At 39.0% G+C, this 27,955-nt stretch overlaps 1 long non-coding RNA gene across 2 annotated transcripts in view; it reads left to right on the top strand.

Moving 5' to 3' along the window:
- LOC113458756 (uncharacterized) overlaps positions 1 to 27,955 on the top strand; it is a 106,030-nt gene that overhangs the window by 51,431 nt on the left and 26,644 nt on the right. Inside the window, exon 8 of one of the 2 annotated variants that reach the window (XR_003379301.2) lies at positions 7,016 to 11,806. The exons of the other annotated variant lie outside the window; for it this stretch is intronic. This is a non-coding gene — a long non-coding RNA (uncharacterized LOC113458756). The remainder of the gene's footprint in view (positions 1 to 7,015; positions 11,807 to 27,955) is intronic. 2 annotated transcript variants of the gene reach the window in all.

Raw genomic sequence — 27,955 nt, 5'->3', positions numbered from 1 at the left:
TTCTTGTGTTTTCAGATAATTCAATCAGGTAAAAGTTTCATAGAATCACAGAACCACAGAGTGGTTGAGAATGGAAAGGACCTCTGGAGGTCATCTAGTACAGCATCCCTGCTCAAGCAGAGCCACCTCATGCAGGTTGCCCTGCAGTGTGTCCAGATGGCTTTTGAATATCTCTAAGGAGTGCAGCTCCACCATCTCCATGGGCAACTTGTACCAGTGCTTTATCACCCTCACCTTGAGAGTGTGTTTCCTGATGCTCAGAAGGGGCATCCTGAGTTTAGATTTGTGCCCATTGCCCTCCTGATCCTTCTGTTCTCCATGCAGAGCAGTGCCTCCTCTCTCAGCCTCTCCTCACAGGAGAGGTGCTCCAGTCCTTATCACCTTTGTGATCCTCTGCTGGACAGCAGTTTGGGCACCTCCATGCCAGACTTGGGGCTTTCTGCTGCAGAGTCTTTCAGCATTACCTTTCTAGGACTTGTATCCTTGAGTTCCCATGCTGTTCTCATGCCATGTTACATCTCAAACATGCCTGACATCATGGCATAAAAACCACAAACATTTGGTGTACTATGATGTTTCAGGCACCTTGGATTGATAAATCACACATGTGATTATCCCAAGGGTACCTGCAAAGTCCCTGTGAATATATGGGTGGTAAAAGCAAGGCTAAGTTTCTCCAGAAGCTGGCAGTGTGGATACCAGCCACCCCATGGTCCCATGCCTGGCTGATCAAGATAGTTCCCTGAGACAGATGAAGGAATAGCCTGAATGGAAAAAGCAATCCTCAGGGATGTTAAATCAGAGCACAACCTTTCAGCAGATGGCACATTTTTTATAGCTGATCTCTGGGTCTTAAAGGGGTAGGAAAACTCAATTATTGCTTGTGCTGAGAACTGCTGAACATCCAACATCAGAAAGCTCCTCCATGGCAGCACCCTCGAAGGTCAGATTTCTATGTTCTGTCAGCTCCACAACAAGGTCACAGTTATCACAGTTACATACCTGTGTCTCTGAATTTTCTGTGGCACAGCAGCAATATTTGGAAATCCTTCATAAGCCAAGCTGAAATAGACTTGCAGAAGTTGAAGTGTATATTAAAATGTAAATAGGAAGAGAGAACAGTTTGTGTAAGATTAGGGTGAGAAATATAAATATATGATGATTATAAAACCTGATGTAATGCAACATGGCAGGGTGGGGCCCTAGGGCTGAAATAAACTAGATTCCACTCTTTAAACTACATTATGCAAGAGTGAAGATATAGAAATTGGGAAAAGTAATGCAGTAATAAAAATGTTTTGGAAAATGAGACAGGGTGAACCAACACACTTTTTAACCCCATATGAATTTCCTGCTGAAATCTTTGAATATGAGTTTTATCTTGTCCTTGTTTCTTTCAAGAGAATGTAAATTTTGAAAGGATTTGTGCTTTATTTTTTTCTTTCAACTGACTTGAATATGTAAATAACCCCAACAAAGAAGAAATTATCATTAGCTGAAACACAGATGAAGAATTTGTACTACAATGTGATCTGAGTGCTTGTGCTCTCCACAAGTCCTTTTGCAACCAGCCCATGGGAGAGTGTGCACCCCCATGCACAGTTATGGAGGCATCTTTCTGCTTAGGTGTTTCAGGGACAGATTGCAGCAGCAATCAGATAGCAAGGAGAGGAACGCAGAGAGGTGGCCTCACATGGGAAAAGGACATGTGCACTACTCCTGAGAGGGCTCATCTCCACCAACAAGGGTCCAGTCCCTCCACCTCACATCTCCTTCTGCTTCACTCCATAAACTTACTCTTTTGTGATCACAGATGTGTTGTATTTATGATGGATCTGCATAGAGCCGTGGCTGTGTTTATTATACAGCCAAAATTTGCTGCACTGGAAGGGACTTAAAAGCTGCTCTGGCCTATAGCCCAGTAATGAGCTGCATCAATCAGTTTCAATAACACTCTGGAATCAAATCCATGGATCTCAGCATGCAGGGCTAGCATTAGTGTGTTTGTATGCCCATGAAAGAGGTACAGGCCTTTCCATTTCATTGACTGGGAAACTAAGTCAAAAGACATCAGCAGCCTGGCTCTGCTGCCATGGAAGTTGATAGCAAAAATCCCTTTTACAGTCACAGAAAATGAATTCTCTGTTGAGAATTGATACATCTCAACAGAAATGCCAAATCTGTTGGCTCCTAAGCTTTTACAATTAAACCCATCTTTTGTTTTGCTCCATGTTAGGCACCAGGGGTCTGTCATGATCAGTACTTTCTCTCTGCTGCACATCTGTGATGCTTCAGAAGAAAGTGTCTCTTCTATCTGTAATGAACTGGTATAGATTTCCAACAAGGTACTGGAGGAAATGAAATGGAAGTGGTCTTCTTTAGTCAGTAGTATTTATCCTGGAGGGAGAATTTTCATTCCCTTTGTATTTGCAGGTATTATTTGATATGCATTATAGGTGGGAAAAGTATTAAACCTCCAAAATCACGTATGGTGTTTTGGATGTGTCTTCAGTTACTAATATTCAGCACAGGAGGTCAGACAGCACTCTGTGGAAAAATGTGCCTTCCTTGGATTACAGTGCTGTTCTTTAATGTCATAAAATTACACATTCTTCATAGATTATGGGTAAAATTAAGGGAGTGAGAAATTATCACTCAGCAGTATCTCTTCATCAACAAGTTGTCTTCTGAGCTTAAAAGGATGCTGCTGTGTCAGAACAGATAAAATCCTTTGCTCTTTTTCCTCTTTAATCTGAGTATGGCATTGGTATGGTGCATCCAGCTGTTTGAGCAGAGATGATTAGCCTCCTCCTGGGGCCAATTATACTGCCCAGCTGTCTGCTGCCATTGCAGAGCTGCTAAGGAGCACAGCCAGGAGCACACATGGCAGGATCCTGCTGCAATGAGTCCAGGTATCAGATGAGGGCTCCTGGCTTTTCCAAAAATGTGGATTACAGGATCTCAGAGAACTGGCTGTTCTGCTCTCATGGGGATTTCTGGTTGATGAGGCTCTCATTTGGTAACACTGCTCAGGCAGCCCATATGAGTGAGCCACAGATCAAATGTGGTGAGGTCAGCTTGTATTTCACTGGGCTGTGTGAATCAACCTCATTGTGGGTCAAGAGATGAGCATGAGAACTCTGCTAATTGGGATACTACCAAAATCCTGGGCATTGCTGGGGTCCTGGATATTATCAGTCTCTGCAGCTAACCTTGGGATCTTGAAGATTGGTGCTCTGAAGCTCTCCAAACACTCTGTGGTCCGACCTCCAGATTGAACATGATGATTACCCACACCACACCTCCTATGTCAGTCATAAAACAGACAAACAGTAAAGAAAGAGCAATTATAATAATTGGTGGAATCTCTGTATTTCTGATTAAAATTCTTCCTATTTGTACAATAAGTTAAAATACTGTAACATAGAAAATATGAAAAAATGATTACTAGATTCACCAAAGGTAAAAGAAAAAAAATATTGAGCTGTTTGGAGAGCCATCCCCAACCAAAAAATACATGGACAGGAAGCATGCAGGCTTAGTTGTCTGGAGAGAATCTCATAAGTGCATAAGGAGTGGTAGAAAAAACAGTGAGAGGCTGTGAACAAAGCTTTCCTTCTTGCTGCAGGCCATGAGTCATAAGTTTGCACAAAAATCAAAGTAGTTTTCTTTCTGTTGGCTGCAGATGGACATTCTTTAAATCAAACATCTATTCTTTCTTTCTTTTTTTTTTCTTTTTTTGAGTGCTGAGAGGGGGTGGAGAGTGGAGAAAAGGGCAAAGTAAATGATGCACTGAAAAATGTCTATTTAACTGGGAAGAAGTCCTTGAAAATTAGAAGGCAAATTTGAAAGCGGTTGATTTTAGGGAAATGATCTTTTAATCTCAGAAATATTTTCTGGCTAAATTTCATATTGTATCAGGATATGGTGAAGTGTGACTACAATACGAGCTTTCAAATAATACCTTGAATTACAGCCACAGCTGTAAAACTGCACACTAGCATATTTTGAAAATGGCATTAGACTTTAAGCCTATTTGTTACCATTAAAGAGCGAGCTGAAACATAACAGAAGACTGTTCCCAAATCTGTTTGCAGTGAATTGCTTCTACAGTTTCCACAGACTTGTCTGTTAGGAGGAAGATTTGGGTCAGATTTAGTTATTCTCATCTTCGTAATTAAGACAATGATTGGAAAAATCACTTTAAGATATTACGAATGATATACATGCTTACATTTGAAGCCCAAGGGACTGTTTTTCTATGTGCACAAGCCTTGCTGACCCAGATTTCCATCTTTTCAGTGCTTTCCCAATGCATAATAATAGCAAAAAGATATTCATGTCTGTTTCTGGCATGTTTGAAAATTGGGGGACTCTGGTTCATAGTGATCTAAACATAAAGGAATCTGTCAACTGGGTTTTTGCAGTAATTTCTTTTAATGCTGTGAGTAGAATATGAAATGCCCCACCAAGAATATGGAGATTGTATGTATCAGTGCCCATAAAATATGATGATTTTTCTCACTGAAGAAGTTTCAGTAAAAAAAATAAAATTAATTTTTCATGTAGAAACTGCACTAGAAGATTTTCAAGGCATCCTGTCACATTTTCTTTGCAATCATAAATTAAGAGTATGTATTCCATGAAATGTTAAAACAATCTCTTGACCAAAAGTAATTGATATGTAGTGTGGGGATGACTATTATTTGTTCAGAGCTCAAAGCTGTTATATATCTAGTAATGAGAGCAAGGTGATGTAAAAGAAAAGGCAAAGCAAACAAAAAAATAGATGAAGGCCAGTCTTCTGAAACTGACAGGAATATTGCACATCCAATACTTGAATTATGCATTAGGAATACTTGATCTGATGCATTTAGCCCACACTCCCATCTTTCATTTTTTAATCAATTGCAAAACAGTCTTAGATTTAGCATTATTCATCGATAACATAAAAACACAGTACAAAAGTTATGCTACAAGCTCCTAACTTCTGTATGTTTTCACTCCTAGTAACTCCACTACCAGCATACCCAGCCAGAATGAAAAAGAGTATGTTTTCTTATTGTGCTAAACATCCAAGTGATTACATTCACTAAGGTTTATCTCACATACAACCACTGTCCTGTGGAACATGACTGAGAAAGAGCTTTCACATAAAACTCTTCTCTGTGTTTTTGTCAGACTGCCTGTGAACTGTGCTAGACAACTACGTGACTTTCTGTGGCCTATTTCCCCTACTGTTTCATTACTTATATAAAATTGTGACAACAGAAAAGTACTCCCAGCTGTTACAAAAGTGCTCCCCATAGCTTGAAAATGGAATCTGTTGCATGAAAATGTCCCTCTACCAAGTTCTGGTCCAGAAGAAGTACTGAATCATGCCAGTGACACAGATGGGGCTGGACAAATTCAGAACGTGAATGGATGGTGCTTTGTAACTTATAATCGCTTAATGCCAGCATCACATGAATAGGCACACAGATCAGAATAGAATTATCACATCCCACATTTGTGAGGTCTGACTCCACACTTTCATAAACACAGCATAAAATAAGACTTATTGAAATTTTCACATGGAGTTCCCAAATACTTTCCTGGAATATGACTGTCATATTACTGTTTCACATTTCTCTTAAGGCTCTTTGCTGTATATTGGATGAGCACCAGGTAGATAATGCTTCTCTGGCAATGTCACATTTCAAAAGAAAAAGAATCAAACTAAGTGACTTAAGTGTTCAACCTCACCATATTTTTCTGTACAGTTTCTGAGTCAACCAAATATCATGGCAGAATCCGTCATATAGCAGTTGTACTTTTTCTGGCTTAAAACAGAAACCAGAAGCTCTCCCAGCTGCTCGTAGGGAATAGGACGTTTCCATAGCTCATTGTCATCGTCCTTGCTGACAGTGCTGCCTTAGTCTATCTGGACCTGAGCAGGCAAGGATCCAGATGTACCCTTTAAGTCCCAAAGAAGGCAGCGCAATATAAATGTGTGCCTGAAATTTTATGGGGATTTATGTGCTCTGCTGAGCTAATTTTGCAGTAAAATGGAGTCCCTATCCCTCTTGTGCTTTTGTTGTACTCAGTAGGATTCCAGATAAGGGTGTATTGAATATGTTTTAAAATCACCATGATATTATTGAGAGAAAATTATAAGACAGAGTAATAATCATAATAAAAATCTAGTTTTTCCTTAAGCTAGCTCCATTAAAATTCAATGGAGCTGCACAGATCTCATTTGGGACTATTATTTTCTATTAAGTTTTGATGTAGATCTAGGATTTCATACAAATACTTAAAAATTGAAGAGAAGACAATTACTACATGCCAATTCTGTGTTCTAGAAACACTTGGGTCAATTACTCTGATTTGAGTTTGCAACTAAGCACAGTAAAAGCAAAAGAACTACATTAAAATTAATGTCACACAAAATTGTATGTACGTACAAAAGACCTTGTAGTTCATTTACTTTGTAGAGGTAACCAGCAGCCATCAGATTTACTACAAACCCAAAATGTGGGTACACTGTGGTGGACCAAACTGATAGCACAGGACTTATAGAGGACATGTGGTCTCTTCTCCCAAGTAAAAGTGGAAAAATGAAAAGAAACAGCCTCAAATTGCACAGGGGGAAGTTTAGATGGATGTCAGAAAATATTCCTTCTCTGGAAGGGTGATCAGGCATTGGAACAGGCTGCATAGGGAAGCGATGGAATCACCATCCTTGGAAGCATTCAAAACATGTGGATGTGGCACTAGGTGATATAGTTTAGCAGTGAAGACAGTGGTGCTGGGTTAATGTTTTGACTCAGTGATCTAAGAGGTCTTTGGCAACCTTAATTATTCTATGTGTGTTGAATGACATTAAAGGGTCGATGCCAGAAGAAATTGCCTTAGTACACATACATTTTTGTATATTATGCATGTATTTGTTTACAATTTATGCATATACATTTACCTATATATAAACATGCAAATATTTAGCGATGCATATTTTGTGTTCTTTGTCTTCAAGGATTTTACACCCTTCTGAATTACTCCAATGAGTTCACAAGCTATGAAAGGAGAAGCGGGACAAAAAGAAAAAGATTTATTTCAATGCCCTCTGATTTCTGTGCAGTTTCTTTTCCTTGTGAGTACAGTCATCAGAAGAAAATTCTGCCTGAATTCATGATACTCATTGACGCTGACTGCAGCAAAAGCAGCTCTTCCGTGACTGCCAGTCAGACAAAGTACAGGATGAGCTTCCTGCTTGTACCTACATGTGATCTGAAGAGAGGGTAAAAGGTTTTCTATCAAATTCTCCAGTTAATTAAAACAAGGGCAGAGAGGAAAAGGTGTAACTAGTAGAGTAGCTGCACTCCCTTATGCTTCCAGCAAGCCCAGCTGCTTGTAGAGTCATGCATAAAGTCTAAACCAATTTTTCATTAACAAAATTTTCCATTCCGGCTCCACTGATGCAGAGGTTTCCGCTTTCAGACCCCTTGCTGTGTTGCAGAGCTCGTTATCAGTTATTATTCATCTGTCCTCAATTCAGTGATCAGATCTGTCTGCTGCTGCTTTAGGAGTCAGAAAATCTAGCCAAACTTACTGAGAGAAAAATATAAAGCAGGAAAACATAACCATTGCATGAAGTGCTTTTGCTGTGGGCTGCCAATCTCACCCTGGCATCATGTAGATAAGAAATAATTTTTAATCAACAAAGACAGGGCCACTGCAGACGAAGCCTGAGACAAAGAGAACAAAAAGTCGTGCTGTTCTCCTCTTCAGCAGAGCTGATCCTGAACGCTTCTCAGGGATACCGGTGACTGCAATGTACCATCTCATCAGAATTCCCACTAACGTCCTTCATCTCTTTTCCTCACCGAGTGTGAGTAGCTAAGAAGGTGCAAATAGGAATATTAAGCTCTCTTCCTGAGGGACAGTTCCAGAGGCGAACTGTCCCAACATCCACTACTTTCCTGGTGTGGAAAAGCTAGTGGCTCCTGATTACACTGAGAAAGAAGGAAAAACCAGACATGGGTCAGTCTTGCATCTATATATGTACTGCTTCCAGCTGAGTGTAGTTTGTAGTGAATAAGAAAGCTCATTCCTCATGCAGATAATTTCTATGCAGCTTTGTAAGGCTTGAACAAGCCTGAGTCTCCATGTCTATTGCTTCTGCTACAAGGATTACCTTTTGTAAAAGTCAAAAGTCCTGAGGTGCAAATGGTGACAGAGTTGTGACATACAGCCACTTTTGGGAGGATGATTCCAAGACTTCTGCCTGGCCTTGAGAACAGGGCTGTCTCTGTTCCCCTTTGTCTCCCTGGCCAGCTGTGCAAAACATGCCATGTGAAACAGCATGGCTTCCAAAAGAGACAGCTGGAACACTGGATGATAATTTAAAATAAGAGCCATCTGCAGGTGATAAGGTCTTCTTGATAGAGCGGCTGATCTGGCAGTGCCTATGCAAAATGGAAATGTGTCCTGCATGAACTACCTCTACCTGTATGCTTTGTGGCCCAGAAGTAAAATATGAGTTTCAATTTATGTCTGGCTGAAAAAGAGAGAGAGATAGGTAAAAGTATTCTCATGTAACTAGAAGATTAGACTAATGAAATGCGATATATGAAATGCAATGCAATATTTCATGTTCCATCCCAGGCTCAGGGAGGCCTGGCCTCATCCAGGCCAGCCTCCCAGAGACTGGCCTGGGCCAGCCAAGGTGGGGGCATTCTGGAATGTGGGTGGACAGGACCAGCACAAGTGCTCCTGGGATGGAGTCTTCATCACTCACCTCAGCCCCAGGGCACTGGGCCTGTTTTTGACCTCACACTTGAGCAGTGCCTGGCAGTACAAGGTAAACAACCTTGGGGAAAGGCCAGCAGGAAGGCTTGGGACTACTCATGCCTTTCCTTCAGAGCCACTGAGGTCCTCTTCAGGCAGTTGCCAAGAGCAGAGATTTGTACTAAATATCAAAAATAAAATTAATCAGGTGTAACCATACACTAGTGTAGTCTGGGGCTGACCAGCTCTGTGAAGAAGGACCTGGTGGACAATAAGCCATCCATGAGCCAGCAGTGTGTCCTGTGGCCAAGGAGACCACTGGTATCCTGGGGTGCATTAGGAAGAGCAGTGCCAGCAGGTCAAGGTGATCCTGCCCCTCTGCTCAGCCCTGGTGAGGCACATCTGGAGTGCTGTGTCCAGTTCTGTCCTCCCAAGGATCTGGAGCTGCTGGAGCCAGTCTAGAAGAGGACAACAAAGATGATTAAGGGACTGGAACATCTCTCTTAGCAGGGAAGGCTGAGGGAGCTGGGCCTGGTCAGCCTTGAGAAGACACAACTGAGAAGGAACTTTATCAATGTCTATCAGTATTTGAAGGGGAGGTGCAAGAGGATGGAGCCAGGCTCTGCGCCATCTGAGCAACAGGACAGGAGGCAATGGGCAGAAATTGATGCACAAAAAGTTCCATCTGAATATGAACAAAAACTTGTTTACTGCGTGGGCAACCGCACACTGGCACAGGCTGCCTGGAGAGGTTGTGGAATCTCCCCCACTTGGGATACTGAAGAGCTGTCTGGACACAATCCTGTGCCAATGTGCTCTAGGATAACCCTTCCTGAGCAGGGAGGTTGAGCCAGGTGACTCACCATGGTCCCTTCCAACCTGATCCATTCTAGGATTCTGTAAAAATTAATTCTGAGCAAGTGATGGACATAATAAGTGTGCATTTTGCAATTTTTTTTTTTTTTTTGGCTTACCAGAGGCTACCCAAACCTGACAAGGACACCTATTTGAGGACATTGATAAGTTTTGGTATGTCAGACACACACCAGTGATCTGTGTTGGCTCACAAATCACAATTAATCTATCTTACAATTCAATTGTTGGACTATAACTTAGAAACTTAAATCCTTATTATTTCCACATCTTGACAAACTGGTAATTTCTGGAATTCTTAGATGGAAAAGGTAATTGTAATTAGCAAAGCCGGGATATGTTCAAAGAAGGACAGCAGGAATGACTGAGGAGATGGCATGGCTGCATTAATGGCTAGCAACTGAACCTGAAAATAGTGAGCATAAGCCTCCAAAGCAACCCCTCATCATATATGTACCCATGTCTAAATTCTACAGAAAGCCTGAGTGCTTGGCTTAGCACCCTTCATTTTGAACGTATAAAGAAACTTCCAACAGAGTTCAGATGCACAGCCTGAAGTGCCTTGTCATGAGGAGCTGAGCAGAAAAACCAAGGCAAAGGCTCCTGTATGTGGGAGGTAGATATGAAAGTAAATCTCTGCTGTTTTCAGCCAAGGGAGAGCTGGGTACCTGCCACTTTGCAAACTCACAGATTTCTGAGATTATCCTCTGATGAGCAGACGTGTTCTTTAAATAGCATGCTGCAAATTAACAGTTCTCAGAAACTCCTCTGACAAAGTTTCTTCCTTAACCCTTAAGGAGCTGACTTAACGGAGTGATAGAAAAGGCAGGGCCTGATACAATGATTACCAGTAGGGATAATAACCTCATGTGGCAAGGTAAGAGTGGGAGATACCATGCTTGCCGTGTGGGAGGCAGTGGAGAGATTAGAATTTTAGCTCAGAAGCATCTGATTAGAACTATTTTCTCCTTTTCAAGGCAACTTTCAAGGTGTTTTACATTCTGTTTGCTGTTCCAAATGATGATAAACACAAAATATATTTGTGAAATAAAAATCAGGGCTGACTCTTTGTTGTTCCTCCTCTTTGTCACAATGAATTCATTGAAATGTTAAAGCGAAAAAGAGGACTTAGGTATACAGTTCACAGAATCTCGCATAAGTTGACAAGTTTGTTTTCACTACCTCTTTTGAAATTTTAAATTTTTCAGAATGGGCTTTTTCTGGCAAACATGAACTAGTGTTTCCTTATGAAAAAATGTTTCATTGAAAGCTCACTGATACAGTGATACAATGGAGAGGAGGCTAAAACTGCCAAATCTGATTTATTAAAATGGAAACATTTTGTATTTTTGCAAACCAAAGCACACTTGTTTCTTCCAGAGAAAAAAACAAGACCTCTACAACTAAATCAAGTGTAATTCCATGTATTTCAATGAAGCAATGTGAATAATGCTGGCAGCAAATCTTGTCCCATGTTTCTAAAGCAGAATTTCCTTTCACAAATAGTTTGAAGCCTGGCTCTGTTAATATGCCATTCATGTCTCCTTACACTTTTTCTGCACCAATCACTATTAAAAACTGTTGTCTTGAACCATAATAATCATGTGCTTCATCCCAACATTGCTGCTGATTCTTCTCACTCTGTTGTATAATATTACCGCTTTCTTTAAACAAAACACCATTTAACCTTTTACAAAAATTCCTTGGGTGCTTACTCTGTCTGAAGAAGTTCCCTGCACCACCTTTTGCAGTGTTGCCACAATATTTTCCTTTACAGTTAAGTTACTTTTAAGTTAAGGATTGCTCTTTTATTGTTTTCACTTCTTCCCATTTTACTTGTTCACTTGAGTGACTGTAGGTGAGACTGCCTTTGTTAATTTTTTCTCTGTGATCATCTCATGGACAACTTTCCAATGTCAATGTCTCACAGACTGCCACTAGTCCATAATGTACAAGACAAGAGTCACTGTTGTACAATGCTGAAACGCAATTATTCTTATTCCCTGTGGAATTTATTTTCTGTATTCTCTCTTTCATCAGATTTTTCTTCATAACAGTAAAGCACGTAAGTCCAAGGTGTTTTACCAGTGCTGTTCCACTGAGTTTTGGAGGATTTTACTGGCACAAGTGGCAGTGGAATGCTGTCCCTAATTAAAAGAGATATGTAAGTATTCTTATGTAAAGGAAAGCAGATGAAAAGCTGCTGTCAAATAAGGTGTGTTGTTGAAAGTCTGAGCTGTGGCAATAAAATTTGTTCTTCCAAAGCTGTTCCCTTAATTGTTTCCCATGTTCAAAAACATATGATATCAGCTGAAAAATAATATAAAAATAACAATTATCGTAAGAAGAAAATACTTTGACAAAGGAATACCTTCTTGTAGCATGGCCATAGCATATTGCTAAGAATAACAGAACGGGACTTTATGAAAGATTTCTTTGGCAACTGGATTGTCATAACCTCTGAGGACGTCTTGAGTCTGTAGGCTTCAGGATGCTTTTGAGAAATGTAATTCAGGGCTGTAGGCTGTGAAGGTGAAATGGAGCAGAAGTTAGAAGAGTCTTTTGCCCAGTTGCATTTCAGTCCAGGTACCAAAGAGTACTCTAACTCTGTTACCCTGCTCCATAGAAAACTGGTCCCTAAAAAGGAAAATAGGAAGTGAGGATTTCTGAGAAGCCTTCAAATCTTTTGTTATGGTACTTAGTAGGGTGCTGGTGGAATCTAGAGCCTTTGTTTCTCTGGATATGTGATGGACATGGATATAGATATGAATCTTGCTCCATTCTTCATAACACTGTTGGATTTCAACTCAACTTTTGGTCTCTTTTGTGCTAGCTTTGGTGACCAGTATCTCTTGCTATGACAATCACTATCTGCTGGCATTTTTCCATCACATTCCTTAATAGGAAGCTTTCTTTATGCTATTTTCTCTGCCTTTTAAATATAAGAGGAAATTCAGTTTGCAATAGGTGTACACTGGGGAGCTCTAAGACAGTCACAGTTAGCATCTGAAATAAAAAGAATCTGAAGGAGAAAACCAGGCAAAAAATGGAAAACAAGAATTCTAAACTTACTGTATTTAGCATCAGTTGTACTGCAGCTGCAAATATCCTCAAGTGTAAACTAGAAATCTTGGGACATTGACTTACAAATGCATAATTCATACCCATTCTTGTAAATGGGACTCACTGTAATATTTGCATATTAATATTCACAAATCTCATCCCAGCTCCAGTCTATTGAAAATGGCTAGCTCTCTAGAAGAAAAACTAGATGATATTTCTATGTAAATATTTATTCCAAGATGTATATCCTTTATATAGAAACAATCAGAAAAAGACAGCATTTAGTGAATTCACTAACAACAAAACCAGCAGAAGCAAAGGGTTTGTCTTTTCCAGTGAAATCAGAGTCCCAAGGTCAGGACCTTTATTTGGTATGCCTATCCAATACACAGTGTTAGTGGTTGTTAACAGCAAAGTGTACATTGATATCATCCTGTTCTTACTCAAAAAACCCTACTCATTCAACACAACATAAGGAAAATATCCTTCAGTTCAATGGTGCTGAGGTATACCTTTGCCAAAAACTATATTAAATATGCATCATCAGGGTTTCAAAGACCCACTAAACTGCATAATCCTACAATGCCTAGAGAAAAACATGGACCCTTGTACCCATCTCCCTGGGAATGCAGGGTAATGATGTTCTTGAAGGAGATGACACAGTGGCTGTCAATTTGTCCTTAATCCCAGGTTTCAGCTGCCCCTTTGCCTTGGTAAGGCCAGAGACAATAGGAGTCAATCAGTTCCAGCATTAGCCTTCACCAGACCTCTTGTAAATTACCCTTCAAACTAGCACAGAGAAATATGATCATCTATCATAATGTTCCTTAGTTTGAATGGAGAAGACTTCAGAAAATTAATTTAGTAAGGTACTGAAGATAGAACAGAGAAACTTTAGGTAGCAATAGGTTTCATTTTAATTAATAGCACAAACTCATCTCAGTAACATGAAACACTGTCTAAGCTCATTTCTTTGCCTGTTGATCTTCATCAAATTCCCAAATGAGCCATTTGGAATAGATACATTTTTTGATAGAAAGCCCCTGTTTTATTTATATTTTTCTTAACTCAGAGCCATGTTGGATGGGGCTTTGAGCACCATGGGCTAGTGGAAGGTGTCCCTGCCCATGGCAGGATTGTAGAAACTAGATGTTAAGAAGACCTTGGGAGATTTTGTTGTGAAAATCTTATTCTTTGGATAACAATCATGACCGACAAACACAAAACTCCTTCACTTGCTTGTAGTTTGCAATCTCCTGTTTTTTCTTAGGCTGTTACGTATCCTACACCATAGACCCTTATTTTAAAGACTGATTTTTTTTTAATTGCGAAGGGCTGTACAAACTGAACGATAAATTATCTAAAACATTTTGCAAGCAAGTGTAAAGCACCTCTGCCATGTACTCTATGTAAGATGAGAATGCCAAAGATCTTAAATTCAAGTTCACTTGAAATCTGTATCCTTTGTCTTCAGCAGTTTCAGCTCTTTGGCTGTAATTATACAGCTTTTTTCTTTAAAGATACTTCATTGTTTCATTTGTATTCACCACTTTGTGTTTTGTTAAAGAGAAGAAAGCCAAGTTACACATAAAATCTACAGTGATTAGTTTTGAACATGAGACACATGTTCAAAAACAAAGTGCACACAGCTGTAATAACAGCATATATTGTTTTGTTGTTTGACTTCCATGAGCAGCCGCCTCAGTAACCTGAAATTCATGCCCCATTACTCCCATTTAGTATGATATTATGGTGGTTTTGATGCATCTTTTTTCTCAGGATGGCCACGGAAAACAAATAAAGCAAATGAGTCCTTTACATGCTTAAGAGAATTCCACATGAATAAAACACAGAGCAGTCTCTGTACTTCAGTCTCTGTACTTCATTAAAGTTAACAAACATGCTTATCTGTGGGGGAAAAAAAAAGAGACTAGAGAAAGAATCAAGCAGAGAAAAAGAGAAAAATGTTGCCACAGAATCTTAACACACCAACACATGCAGGGAAAAGTCACCTTGCTTTAGCCTCTCTAGCTTTCTTTTCCTCTTTCTTGCTCTAAAATTAGACACATCCATTTCAAAGGAGCCATTTGGGCAATCCTAAGGAAAGCAAGAGAGACTGGACCTGGCATTCTCTGAAACTCAGTCAACCAGGGGAAAGTACTTTCTTTCTCCTTCTCTTTCTGATTTGAGAAATAAAGCAAAGAGAGTCAAGAGAAACTCCTGTTGTGAAGCATAATAGGGAATGTCATTGCAGCTTTTCCTGAGATGATTCAAGAAGCTTTTTCTACCACCATGCATCTGCATTTGCTTTATAACAGAGAGTAGACGCCAGTAGGTTGAATGCCTAATATAAGTCTGTGATTCAGCAAACGACCTCCATTCAGAAAAAATACTGAAGCCCTAACTCTGCTATATTTATGGTTTCTCTGTTAGGTGTACTCTCACCTCTAGTATTTGAGCAGTTTTGGGCATGACAATATAAGAAAGTTTTTAGAAAGCATCCAAAGAAGAGTCACAAAGATGTTGAAGGGTCTCTTGAGGGGAGGCCGTACGAGTTGCTGCCAAGGTCACTTGGTCTGTTCACCCTGGAGAAAGGGTGACTGAGGGGAGACCTCATTGCAGTCAATAACTTCCTCATGGGTTTGCTTATGTTTATATTTTTCTCAATTTCTCCATTTTTTTTGTCTTTTAGTTGTTCATATTAGGAATAAAATATTTTTATTTGAACCTTTCACATTTTAAAATATTTCCCATAATTTTTTCTACAAATATTTCAAAAAGTTCCCTTCCAGCATCAACAACCATCATTACCCATGAATCCCAAATCCCTAATTCTCCCTCTCCCCTCCACCCCCCTTTACTTTGAGTATCATTCCTCATGTCTAACCCATGTAATTTTTACTGTACTCATCTCTTTCTGATCTGCTTGAGCTGGCTCCTCCATTTCTTTCTCCACTGCAGCAGCAGCTGGGCTTAGAGACTGTCAGTGACTTTGATTTTTTTTTATTGTGTCAATGTACACTATTTCCTGCTTATCCAAGGTAAATCTAATCTGCCACCATGCTGCCTAGAGCTCCAATGACTTTAAGTACATCTGGGGAATTTCACAATCCTCTGCAGGCTGTTATTAGCTGAAATAACTTCACCTTTATCAGTTCTCAATAACTTGCTGTCTACTTCTTTTACGGGCTTAGTTACAAGTTAAAAAACTTTGGTAGCAATATTGACCTCTTGGACACTTAGGTATTGATCAAGCTTCAATTGAGCTTTCAATCTGAGAAGCATTCATTCTGTAGGTTCTTAAACTTTAACATACTACCAGATTTCCAATACTATATAGCCTTCTGATACTAGTGCTATTTTTATTTTAAATCTATACCATTATTTCTTTTAGGAATTGAAATACTAATTGTCTAAAAAGTCCTGAGCCAGTGCTATTTGTATGTAGTTTTTACCTAGTTAGAGAAAAAAACCAGTAAGATGCATGGTATAGAACAAAATACTGTCTTTATTAGACAGTATAATCCTGCTTTATTTAGCAGAATTACCTAATTTTTTTTTCCTTATTTCTTAGCAGTTTGAATTGCAAGATCAATAAGTATTTTAAGATGGAAATAAAATAAAAGCCATTCCAGTTCACTGATGTGGAAACTGCCTCATGGTGTACTTAAAATTGTAGAGTTTGGGGTGGAGCTCAAGCCTTCCAAATTCTCGTTGTGTCTCCACTGAGGTGTGCTGCCTGTTGTGCTGGCACAGCACTGCTCTCCCACTTACATCACTGCTTTCCCACTTACAGAACCTTGAGGTATAATTTCTCATTAATGCCTCTGATCCCTTTGTGGTACTGAGCACCCAAAGGTGGTGTAGAGAAATGGAGGGATGCACCCAAAGAGAAGGTAACTGATGTGTTACCTTGGAAGGCACTCAGCTCCTGACAAAAGTGGTTTGCTTTTTTTTTTTTTTTTTTTAATTAGGGAAAAAAATAAGAATCAAAATGAAGTAATTTTATTTAACTCTGGGTAATAATTTGATTTGGTATAACTGGGAAAGAAAGTGAAATTAGCTGGATAGGTAGAATGGATTTGTAAATGAATAAATAGCATTTGGAACCAAAACTGCAATGCACACAAAATGAAAGATTCCATTTTCTTTTATTTCAAAATATTTCTCATGATGGAATGTTTTGCAGATAAAAGCTGCATTCAAGAAAATCTGCTTGCCTTCAAACAAAAAAAGTGTGCAGAAAATGAGTGAAAGAGAGGAAAGTGTTCAAAAAAAAATGAAACGTATTCAGCTCTAAAAAGAGAAACATGCAAAAGAATTTTGGACTCATCAGATGTCCCAGGGCCATTTAGTATCCCACACTTATATTTGTATCACCCTGGCTAGAAGAGGAGTGATTAATAAGAACTATAGGCAATGTACATACGTTTAGGAAGTACTGATTTCAGCAGAGGGATATGATTTCTGTTCAGGCATCAATGTATTTCCTTAATGATGTGTGAGTATACTCTTCATTTGCTTCTTCAGCGAAAATTGTGTTCCAAACTCCTAATTAATTCTGTAGAATGTTTTGGTTTGTTTCCTTTTTCTCGCCCCCTCCTGCCAGCTGACATTGCAGTTGAGAAGCAGGTTTCCAGAGATGAGGGTGATGCTCATTGCTTTGGAAACTGTCCAGGATCCGTGGTGGCTAACAGAGACACAGGATCATTCTAATGGCTTTTAAAGCCTTATTTTAGAGACAGGAATCACAAGATTTCCTGTTTTTCTTGCTTTTTGTATTTTTGTGCAACATGAGTCACTGCCAGCTCTACCAGCTGAACCAGAGTGCAAGATGCCCTCTGAACTTGCTGAAGAAAAAGATACTTGTTTCCCCCTGCAAACAGCATGGGGGAATGCATGAGACCAGTAAAAACATAAACGGTAGCATAAACTGGCTATTATATCTGCACTGTTGTGGTCTAGCAAGTATGGGTAATTATATCTGCAAAACTACAGCAGTATGGGCACCTAGGTGTGCCAACAGAGCATAAGGGTGCTGTGGAGGCAAAGGCTGTCTTATACCTTGGGCTGACTTACATTTGTGACTCTAGGACAGTAAATACTTTTATACAAGTATGTTATTGTCTGCAATTGTAAATCTACCCTCGCAGGACTCTTGGGCAAACACACTGTTCTGGATTTCTCTATACTTAGACATCAATAGACAGATGTTCATTTGTGAGCTGGTTGCTCTGAGTATGTGGTTAATTTGACCCATTTTGGCCAAATAGTTCAGGAGGGAAATAATGACAAGGGTACCAGGCTTCTTGCAAGAAGACTGTACCCAGCCAGCTCATGCATAAGCATCTGTGTGGGCAACATCTGCATTTACTCAGATGATTCTCACCTAAGCTCTCTCTTTAAAGATGCTGCTTTGCATGACAATGAATGCACTTTTATATAAACATTCTTTGTAATCTTGATTTCTAACTTTATCTGAATTCTCAACATAGACAGACAAAGATACCAGAGAAACTTAGGCCAGAGGCGGTGCTCTCAGAGTTTATCATCTGTAGGATTAATTGACAATAGTGCTGTCACCCCCTTAAATGTAAAGCCTAATCTATGTTAAATCTCCATATTGTCTGCTGAGCCTTTGACAAAAGGATGTCATGAAAATTTGAAAAGGAGTTTTCCTTTTATCTGTCCCTGCAGGATCTAGAAGATTTCCTTCTTTTCTACCTCTTTTCTTTTGCAAACACACACAAAACCTAAGTTGCTGTTCCTAGAGCAGAGTGTTTCATTTTTGTGTGTCTGTGCCACATGCTGAATTGAAAATCTTTACTAGTGCTCCTATGCTTTTGGGAAGCACACTCCAGATGCACTTCACTGCTGTGGATCTGTACTTGAAACTTCCTAAGGTTCTCTGCACTCACTTGCAGATAAAGATGAGACATGAGGGACCCAGATTTCACAAACAAGAGGAGACTGCCTGGGCTCTGCAGGGTTCTTCATGAGAAGAAGCTTGCCTCCGAGATGAAAGTGGCTAAGGTGGGCAGGGTGTTCAAATGAACTAATGAAATAATTAAAGCCTCATGACTGTAGTAGGACACCACCTGTAAGTGGGTTAAGCACAATGTGCAACTCAGTAGGGATGTGATGGTGTCTCTGGCATCGAGATGACCCCGAGGTGTTAGAAAGTCTCTTTTTTCCAGCCCTGAGCCTGAAGAAGAAGATGGGATTCCTTGGCTCTTGTTCTCAAAGTTGTTTATTTTTTCTTATCTATAACTTTCTCTAACCTGCTGAGATCTGTCCAGCACGTCAGTTCATGGCACGCTAACAGCTTTGGGGTGATGTTATCTTTTTATACTAAAAACTACATGTATATTATTTACAATAATTTTCCAATACCTATCACCTATGTTAAACAGTCTGTCTCTACTCTAAACCAATCCAAAAGTGCCACCATCACAGCATAAGATGAAGGCTAAGAGAAAGAAGGAGAAAAACTGACATGCCCAGATTCTTTTGTCTTGCCTCTTGAAGCCTCATTCTAAGAGCCCAAAATTTTACTTTTTCATCCTGTGATAAATTCATTAACATTCTATTCAAACTCTTGTGGCTCGTAACTCCTCAAAGTTGGTAATTGTTTCCATGGGTTAGAATCAAAGGCACCCGTGTTTTTGACTCTGTGCCAAGGTCTCTGAGCCCCCTGCCAGGGTTTCAAGTCCTCCAGGGCAGTCAGAGAAATTTCCTGGGTTCTGACAGGGATGTGGTTCAGATGGTCTGGCCCAAGAATGTGGGTGCAAAAATATTGTGCCTTCTGAGATGCTAAAAGTGTAAAATTGTGTTTAAGCTACCCTGATCACTGACTTCTTTTTGCTCCCAAATTCTTCAACTATTGGCTTTGAAATTTAGCAAAGAGCCTTTGTAATATATTTGTTTCCTGCTGAACAGATATGTGTGGCAAAGCATGTAAGTAGGTAACAAACATCTAAGTCGTTTTATAAGTTACAGGATTCTGCAGTGGAATTAGAAAACCTTATTAATGGTGTATTTGGGGAAACACATAGGCCTGGGAAATACTGTCTTTTGGCACCTAAGACCAGAAGGGAATTAATAACAGAAATTTTATTTTAATGATGCTATCTTTGTTTAGTCCTCTGTGCTACTCGCCTTTTCTTCAGTTAGTTTTCAATCTTTTCTCCAGATAAAGAGAAAAAAAGTGGTATAAAATTTGTACAAAAATAACTTATAGATAATTGGGAAAGGTCATTTGTGTTCTAGGGACCTCCTGTTGTCACATTACCCATCACACCTTTCAGTTCAAGGCTCTCATCTGCTTTTATTTCACTGCTAGAGTAAAATGTGCATCTTTTCCAGGTGAACTTTCACATGTCCATTATTCCTTCTGTGCTCAGTTCCTAAATGGGCAACAAAGAGCTGAAAATTTGTAGTGTGGGAATGACAGAAGGCAGGTAGTGTCAGAGATCTTGTTGGTATCCTCCTCTTTCAGGAGAGGAAAACTTTGCCAAGTCATGTGAATTACTACATCAAAAATGCTGGCTGTTGTACTTCTTATTTCTCCTGTGAATTTGGGAGACAAGTGCATTTGCAGGCAAAGTGAAGGTATGAAAGAGCTCAGAATTACACAATGGCCAAAATATTGCATATACACATAGTTTCTTTGGAGATCTGTGAGAAAAACACAGAGGAAGGAGCTTTAGACATCCGTCTCAGATGTCTAAAGCTCAATTGTTTAGCCACTCATTGAATCATGTGACTGTGTAAGAAAGTGAAGTTTAGCCTGTTTCTAAAGCAATTAGATGTTAAGACTCTGGGCTGAAGCTGCCTCTTAGATTAGGTTTGTATAGTAATAATGTGATATTATCAGTGTCTGGTTTTGAGTGCAGGATCAGAAATGTGGTTAATTTGACATTGCCTAGGAGACCAGTCCCACTGAAGCAGAGAGGATATGCACTAACATGAAGCTGTAGGATGAATCGGTATCAGAGACATGCCTAAAACTCCTGCCTGTTTCTGGTCTGGCTTCCTATATTTTCATTTTCCTATATTTTCATTTTTCCTCCTGTCTGAAAGAAAGTGGTGAGGAGAGAAAGGCAGCTGAAGATTGCTGAAAGGTAATTGCATGAAACCCCATTGTCAGTCTGGGATTCTGTTCTAGGCAAAGGCACATCTCAATATTATTTCTAACCTTCCCTGCAGATGCTTTCTGTTTTACCTGAAAACCACCTGAGAGAGTTTCTTGCTCTCAATCTAAATAACGTGTGCATCCACCAAGAGACCAGTAGTTGGAGAAAGACATTCCAGTGCTGCCCGCATTATTAAGAAAAATGTCACCACAAACTACCTAACACATTCCTTGAATTACAAAACCTAAATGTACACACCATCTATTATGAATGAATCATTTCCTGTGTAAATGCTAGGAAATCCAAGAGAGATTAGCCCGAGCAACGGAGTCAAAATGAAGCTAATTTGTTTGTAAGGTTATTGGCAAGTAAAGAATCTCCTTCACAGTTTTGTTAGGCAGAGGGCTGGAGAAAGTGTGTGTGTTAGGCTCAGAGGCAGTCAATGTAAATTTGTTTTTACCAAAGAAGTTGGTTCTGCTGAGCGAAATGAATTATATTCCCAGCTGTGTGGCTGAATCTGAGTCCAGTGCAGCCAAAGGTCTGCAACAAAATGGTTTGGATCTGTGGAAGTATAAGATGAGGAAGAGTAAAGAGGGCTGCAAACAGTTCTGGAGCTGAATTAGGTACACTAAATATAGAGGGAAAAGCAGGATCCACTTATGCTTCTTTACTGTGTCTGACGTGTGCCTGGCAGCCTAGGAAATTATGTTCAGACCTGTGAGAAAACAATCCTCATTTTGGAATTTTAATTTAAAGCAAAATGTCAGTGTCTCTAGAGCTGCTTTTCTTCAGCTACCCATTCTGTCCTTTCTAATATTTGCCTTCCCTTCAGACACTCTTGCCCCTTCCCGTTTACAGCCACTCTTTAATAAAAACATCTATTTCTTCATGATTTTTCCACCCACTGCATGCTTCCCATGAGCAGTCAGTCCCACCTGTCCCCATCTCTTCTCTCTGCATTCATAGCTGTCGTGTTCCTGTCCCTTTCCTTCATGGCAGCTGAGATTGGAGAGCAAAATCATTGAATCCTTGAATCTTCCATCCCACAGAACCTCCTTGTAGCTTTTCTGTTGACTTTGGTAATTGTGAATGGAAATAATTTTATGAGATGTAAGACACAGGATGAGAGAACCTGTGGTTTTTCATCCTTCTTGCCTGCTAAAATGTCCCTTATATAACTTCAGCTTCACACATAGCTAATAGGGTTTTCCACTTTAAATTTTGAATTCACTTGGGAAAGAAGTTTATTCATTAAATGAAAATTCTGAAGCAACATACAGCTTTTTATTTCACATGAAAATATATTATTAGTTATGGTTTTCACTGTGAAAAAGCTGAAAACTAAGTGTATGTAATGGAGAATTAGCTGGGAGAGAGCTCATCTGAGCAGTAGAAGATGTCTCTGGTAGATCTCCATTTGTGATCTCTGTAGATTCATACCATAGGCAGTGGAGAGAGACAGCAATTTTAAGATCATTATTGATCTTAAAGTAGGTATTTAAAATAGGTCAGACGAGTCACACCTTAAATGTACCTGTTTCTTTCCATTAGCTATAAAAGAAGCCTGGAGTGACTAGCTCTGAGGTTGACGCCTACAGTGTAGATGTCTAAAATTAGGCAAAATGAATCCCACTCTAACTGTCATCTGAAACACTCAGCATGCAATTTATTTTCCTTTTTTTGAAAATAAAATTCCAAAGCACAACAATATTTTGAGGTAAAATGAAAAAATATTTCAGCGTGAAACTTCCAACAAAAAGATTGCCTTGAAATTTTATAATTGTCTCAAATGTTCATGTTGAATTTTATAAAGTTCAGTCCTGACAAAAGAACATTTTATGAAGAAAGCTTTTTAAATGAAGAATGTCACCTGATTCTGCCAGTCACAAAGCAGAGTGTTCTACCCTACTTGTTCCTGGGTGTTTGCATTAACACAGCTTCATTGAGTCCAGTTTGTGTCAGAAGGGACAATTTCATGACCAAGTCACAAGGACCTGGGCTAAGAACTGCCAATCAATTTCACATGTATTTGGTTCTGTTGTCAGGTGGCAATAAATTCTGGTCACGATTGAACTGGACTTGGTTTGCACCAGTGGCCTAGAAGACAAAATAAAATTTATTACCAGTTCTTTAATCCATCCAGTTCAGCAAAATAGCCTTGTATCAAAATATATCATTTATTTCCTTATACCTACCTGGCAGGAGGGTAACTATAACAAACCACCTTCAAGAGCAGGAGGATGTTGTAATATGGAGCAATTTAAGCATAATGGAGCTTAGAGCTTTCCAATACTGGGAGGTAGCAGGTTTTGGAAGGTAAGATATAAAGTCAGGAACAATTCTGTCTTATCCTCAGCCAGCAATCACTGTCTGTGAACATCCTACCTGTTCATGTTTGCTGGCTCAAGGGGGATTTTCAGAGCAGTTTGAAACCTACATTAAAACTGTCTTAGACTTTGAAGAGGCCTAAAGTAGTTTTCTTCTGCCTGCTGTGACTTTCTTTTCCATGTCATAAAATTGCATGACTGATAGAAGGGTAATTTCTGAATTTCAACCTCCACCCTTCATCTTGGCCTGTAGTAAACCTGCAAAGTGTAGCCTGGTGTGAGGAACAGCTGTAACTATTCACTAGCCTATGTCTCCTTTTACATTTGTCCATTAACACCTTCACCATTTGTCTTTCACAAGTCAGACCGAGTGAGCTGAAAGAAATCAATGTCTCTTTGTAAGTGCTGAATATTTTTTCCCCAGTAAAGTACTTCTCTAAAAAGTGGTTGTGTTGAACAACAGAGAAGTTGAGATTTGTCAGCAGTAGGGTCAATAATAAATTCTCCATTGCATCAGTCATTCACTTTCTGTCACTTCACATAGTACCAGCCCAGGTGGTTTTCCATTCATCTCTTTCATATGATTTCTCTCAACCATTTGTCTCTGACAAAATTTTGGCATGCAGTCCTTTATGATAAAATGGTAATTCCAAACTATGGGTTGTTCTAGTAAGTTCTGTTTTGTTAGAGGAGTTCAATTCCTCCGGTGAGCATCTGAAATAAGCATCTTAAACTCTCTTCCTGCCCAGAGACAACAAAAATGCATTCAGCTCCTGTGGAACACCTAAATGCATGAAAGATGGCAAAAAGTGCAACACAGTCACCATGCTGTTTAGCCCTGGGGAAGACAATTCAGTGATACGTTCTGTACAGGGTACTTATGTACTTGCCTGACAACTGCATCTTAATTTCCGAGACTTCTCTGTCCCTTCATACTTTCTATACATTTCTGTTTCTCCAGAAAAGCTAACATCAACAAATCAGGAATTTCTTTGATGGCTATTATTTTATCTGCATAGTGAAGAGAAATTCTGGATGTTTCCTCCTGCCTTTTGGATGCCCTATTGCAGTTGACTCAGTCAGGTTTTTCAATGCCCTAAGTTCAGAAATGTATCCAAAACTGAAAACAGACACTTGAGGAGTCAAATCTTGTCTTCATGTTCTCTTCTTTTGGACATTTGAGATGCAGCTTAAGACTTGTACAGTGTGAAAGGCTTCAGAGCCAGTGGCCAGAATTTTTCTGTGAGAAGGCAGCTCATTAATCCACTCACTGACCCTCAGAAGATTAACAGTGTTCTTAACAATGTATAGAAGTGTGAACAGCTTTTAGACCCTTTGAAAAACAGGTTCACTAGCCCATGCCATTGTCTCGTAACTGCAAGAGGGCTCACAAAGCATTAAAATGTATTTTGAGTCCATCTCACAGAAGCACAGTATCCAGATCAGAGCAGCTATCTGTTAATCTCTCTGAGAAATAGCTTGTTCTAAGTGACTGGGGCCTTAAGTGACTGGCTCTAGGAACTGATTTCTGGAAGCTCTGCCTTATATCAGTATTTTCAACAGCACCTTATCCACCATATGCCAAAATCTCAGGAACTCACCCTCCAAAAGTAGCAGGAGTATTTAGCAAATATGGCCTTTGCATGAAAACATCACATTTCAGTTCCTCTTTCCATGGGTGCTGAAGGTCACAGACATTTTAAAAGCTCCCTCCCTTGCTCATTTCCTGTTGTCAAAGTTTTTCAACCCTTGAGCTCTGCTAGAGGAGTTGATCTTCAGAGATGAAGATAATATGGCAGAAATACCACTGATCTTGCTCACAGTCACATTGGATTTTTTTTCCTATGAAAGGTTAGTTGTTTTACTTAGTTCCCCCTTTTATTTATTTCCTTAGTTTATTTATTTACTTCTGGCCCTGAGCGGTTATTGAAATTAGACTCATTGCAACAGCATAATGTGTAGACTGCTGACTGCGTCAGATCAAGCTTTATAATATTTTGAGTGTGCTGAAAGGGCACACACACTGCTGGTATAAGTATGGACCATACTTTGGCCCAGCTCCTGGTATGTATCACAAATCTCAGAAATGTGGTCATTACTTTGTCTTAGCTGTAAAATTACTTTTATTGTATTGCAGTTAAGGCATCCTGTTATTTGTAGTTGTTTTTTAGAATTTTTCCGTGTTCTTTCCCGTCCCTTTTCTCCTGCATTTGTGCAAACATAATAATGCCATTTGATCCCAACAATGCTCCGTAGGTGAATTTTCAACCAAGGTTCACAGTGCGTTTAACACCATACAATCTGTGAAAATGAAGATTTATACTTGCCCAACCATGGTTTATGATTTTTGCCAATGTCTGGTATAATACATCATTCATGAACTTATGTACACTTGTTTCTATTGTGTCTGTAATTTGCAGCTTTTCATTATTCAATGTGAATTTGTAGCCCATAAATAGGTTGGTGTATGTTTCTTACAAAGATTTTTTGAATCACATATTACACGATTGATTATACAACATATTGCTGTAGTATTGTTTATACGTCATTATTGGCTGTTCCTTTGGATTTAAATAAAAATTGCCAGTTCCAAGCTGATTAGTCTCCCAATAAGAAATACTAACTCAAGTCTTTTTCATTTTATTTCATGTGTTCATTACAAAAATGTAAGGAGTATGTGGAATTAAAATACTGCTACTTTGTATGGACATGACCAATGCAAGCAAATGGGAAAAAGAAAAAAAAAAAACAAAATAACTTTCAATAACCCTTAGGCAGAGTCTATGATTTTAAAAAGGTTTCAAAAACCTTTTTGGTTTTAAGGGGTTTAAAAACCCTTTCCACACCCAAGATTTTTCATGGAGCAGATAGTTGCTTACAGTATGGGAGAGATGCATTCTTGGAAGTGGATTCATAAAGATCATTTTGTCGGTGTGTGTCTGGTGAAATTCCCTCCTCTGCAGAAGATAAGCCCAGGGCTCTTTCTCATGCACTGAACTTTAAGTGATGGAAAAGTCTTTACATGCAGCTTACAGATGAATATGAATTTCATCTATAAAAAGAGGCATTGATGCAAACCTTCACTGGAAAAGAAATCATTTCAGCATGGTAAATCCTGTCTGGAGGATTTCTAGCCTTGCGTTTTGGGTATGGCATCCTGTTTGAACAATTATTCTAGCTTATTGCTCTGTCCACTATATGGCTGTTTTTAATTGTATCTTTAAAAAGATTGATTCCCATAATAAAACTGAGTTGGAATACTGAGATAACTCTCAGTAATTTTTCCAAGCCAGCACTTTGTTTTGAAATTTGACCCAAAAGAGTTATAACTTAATTATGATACAAATAATCCATCTTTCAACAGGCAAACTGCTTTTTTAAAAAAATTTCTCATTTGACAAACAAAACAAAATAAATGAAAACTAGTTCCTATTGTTAAAATAGAAGTGGTGACATTTCAAATCACAGGAGAAAGAGTTAGAAGGACCCTTGAGAGTATGTATCACCCAGGCTCTTGCTTTGGTGACATCAGCAGTAATTTTCTGAGGCAATTTGTCCTTCTTGTTCTTAGCAGTATCTCATGATGGATATTCCATACCCACTTTGGTGATTCATGAGCTCTACCACTAGAAGGGTATTTTAATGCCTTACCTGTATCTTGCTTATTGCATTTTAAATCCCTTTGCTTTCTGTCTTACTCTCATGAATGAGGAAGAGAGATGATACCCTCAGAATTTGGAGCATCCTTTTGAATATTTATGGGCTGTTTCCAAATTTACTCTCATTATTCCCTTACCTAGACAATCTTTCTGCTCAATCTTTCCTTGTGTGTTATTATTTCTAGACCTCTGAAAATTCCTGTTGCTTTCTCTCTCCCTCCAGTATGGCTAAAAAGCTCTTAAGGGGTGTCCTATAAGCATTTTTGTCCTGAGAACTTCTTTAATGTCAATATTAAAATTCATAAATGTGTATGTTTCTTAATGACTGCAGCATAATGCAGCTGCTACTAATAATATATCAAAGATCATAATTTTTCAGACTACTGTAGTAATAAATAAATAATGCCTATGTCTGTGGCACAATTGAATTTGCAGGTCTTCAAAGAGTTTCCTGGATTATAGATTTATTGCCTGAAACAAAATCCAAATAATCAGAAAAGATTTTTTCATTGAGTTAATGCACAGGACTTTTATTATTATATAATTTATGCAAGATTTAGAGTTGCATGACACCAGTAATGTCATGACAATTTTTCAGTAGTTTAAAAAGGACCAGAACATCTGTTAATTTTAGGAACATTTCACCTGCTGTCTCGCTTGTGCCAGTCTAAATAACCAGGAGAACTTACTTGCGTTTTAGACATTTTCTGTATTTTTTGGTGCTGGATTAGCACAGAAATGTGTCCTTTTTTCAAAGGAAAAAGAAATTAATAAAAATATTTATGCTGGGAATCATAAAAGTTCTTTCCATTCTCTTCTTCATTTGAAATCTTTCTCTCCAGTTCTCTGCTGCTGCATTTTGTGTTTTTTTTTCTTTTTCCATCTTGATAGTGGCTTTTGACCAGTCCAGGGTTATACCCAGGAGATGAATATAGAGATTATAATGACAAGAGGTGTTTTAGGTTTTTTGTTGTTATAATCTGTATACTATTCTTTTAATGAGGCATACACAGTACCTGTGATTGTAATGGAAGTCTGCTGTCCTTTGACTTCTTTTTTCATGTGACTGTGAATTTCAATTTTTTGACAATTCTGCTCACCTTACCTAGTATTTATAGGCTTTTTCTAG

Source organism: Zonotrichia albicollis, chromosome 3 (genome assembly GCF_047830755.1).
Source record: "Zonotrichia albicollis isolate bZonAlb1 chromosome 3, bZonAlb1.hap1, whole genome shotgun sequence".
NCBI classification, from domain to species: domain Eukaryota; kingdom Metazoa; phylum Chordata; class Aves; order Passeriformes; family Passerellidae; genus Zonotrichia; species Zonotrichia albicollis.
This window is presented reverse-complemented; position numbering and strand designations above follow the sequence as displayed.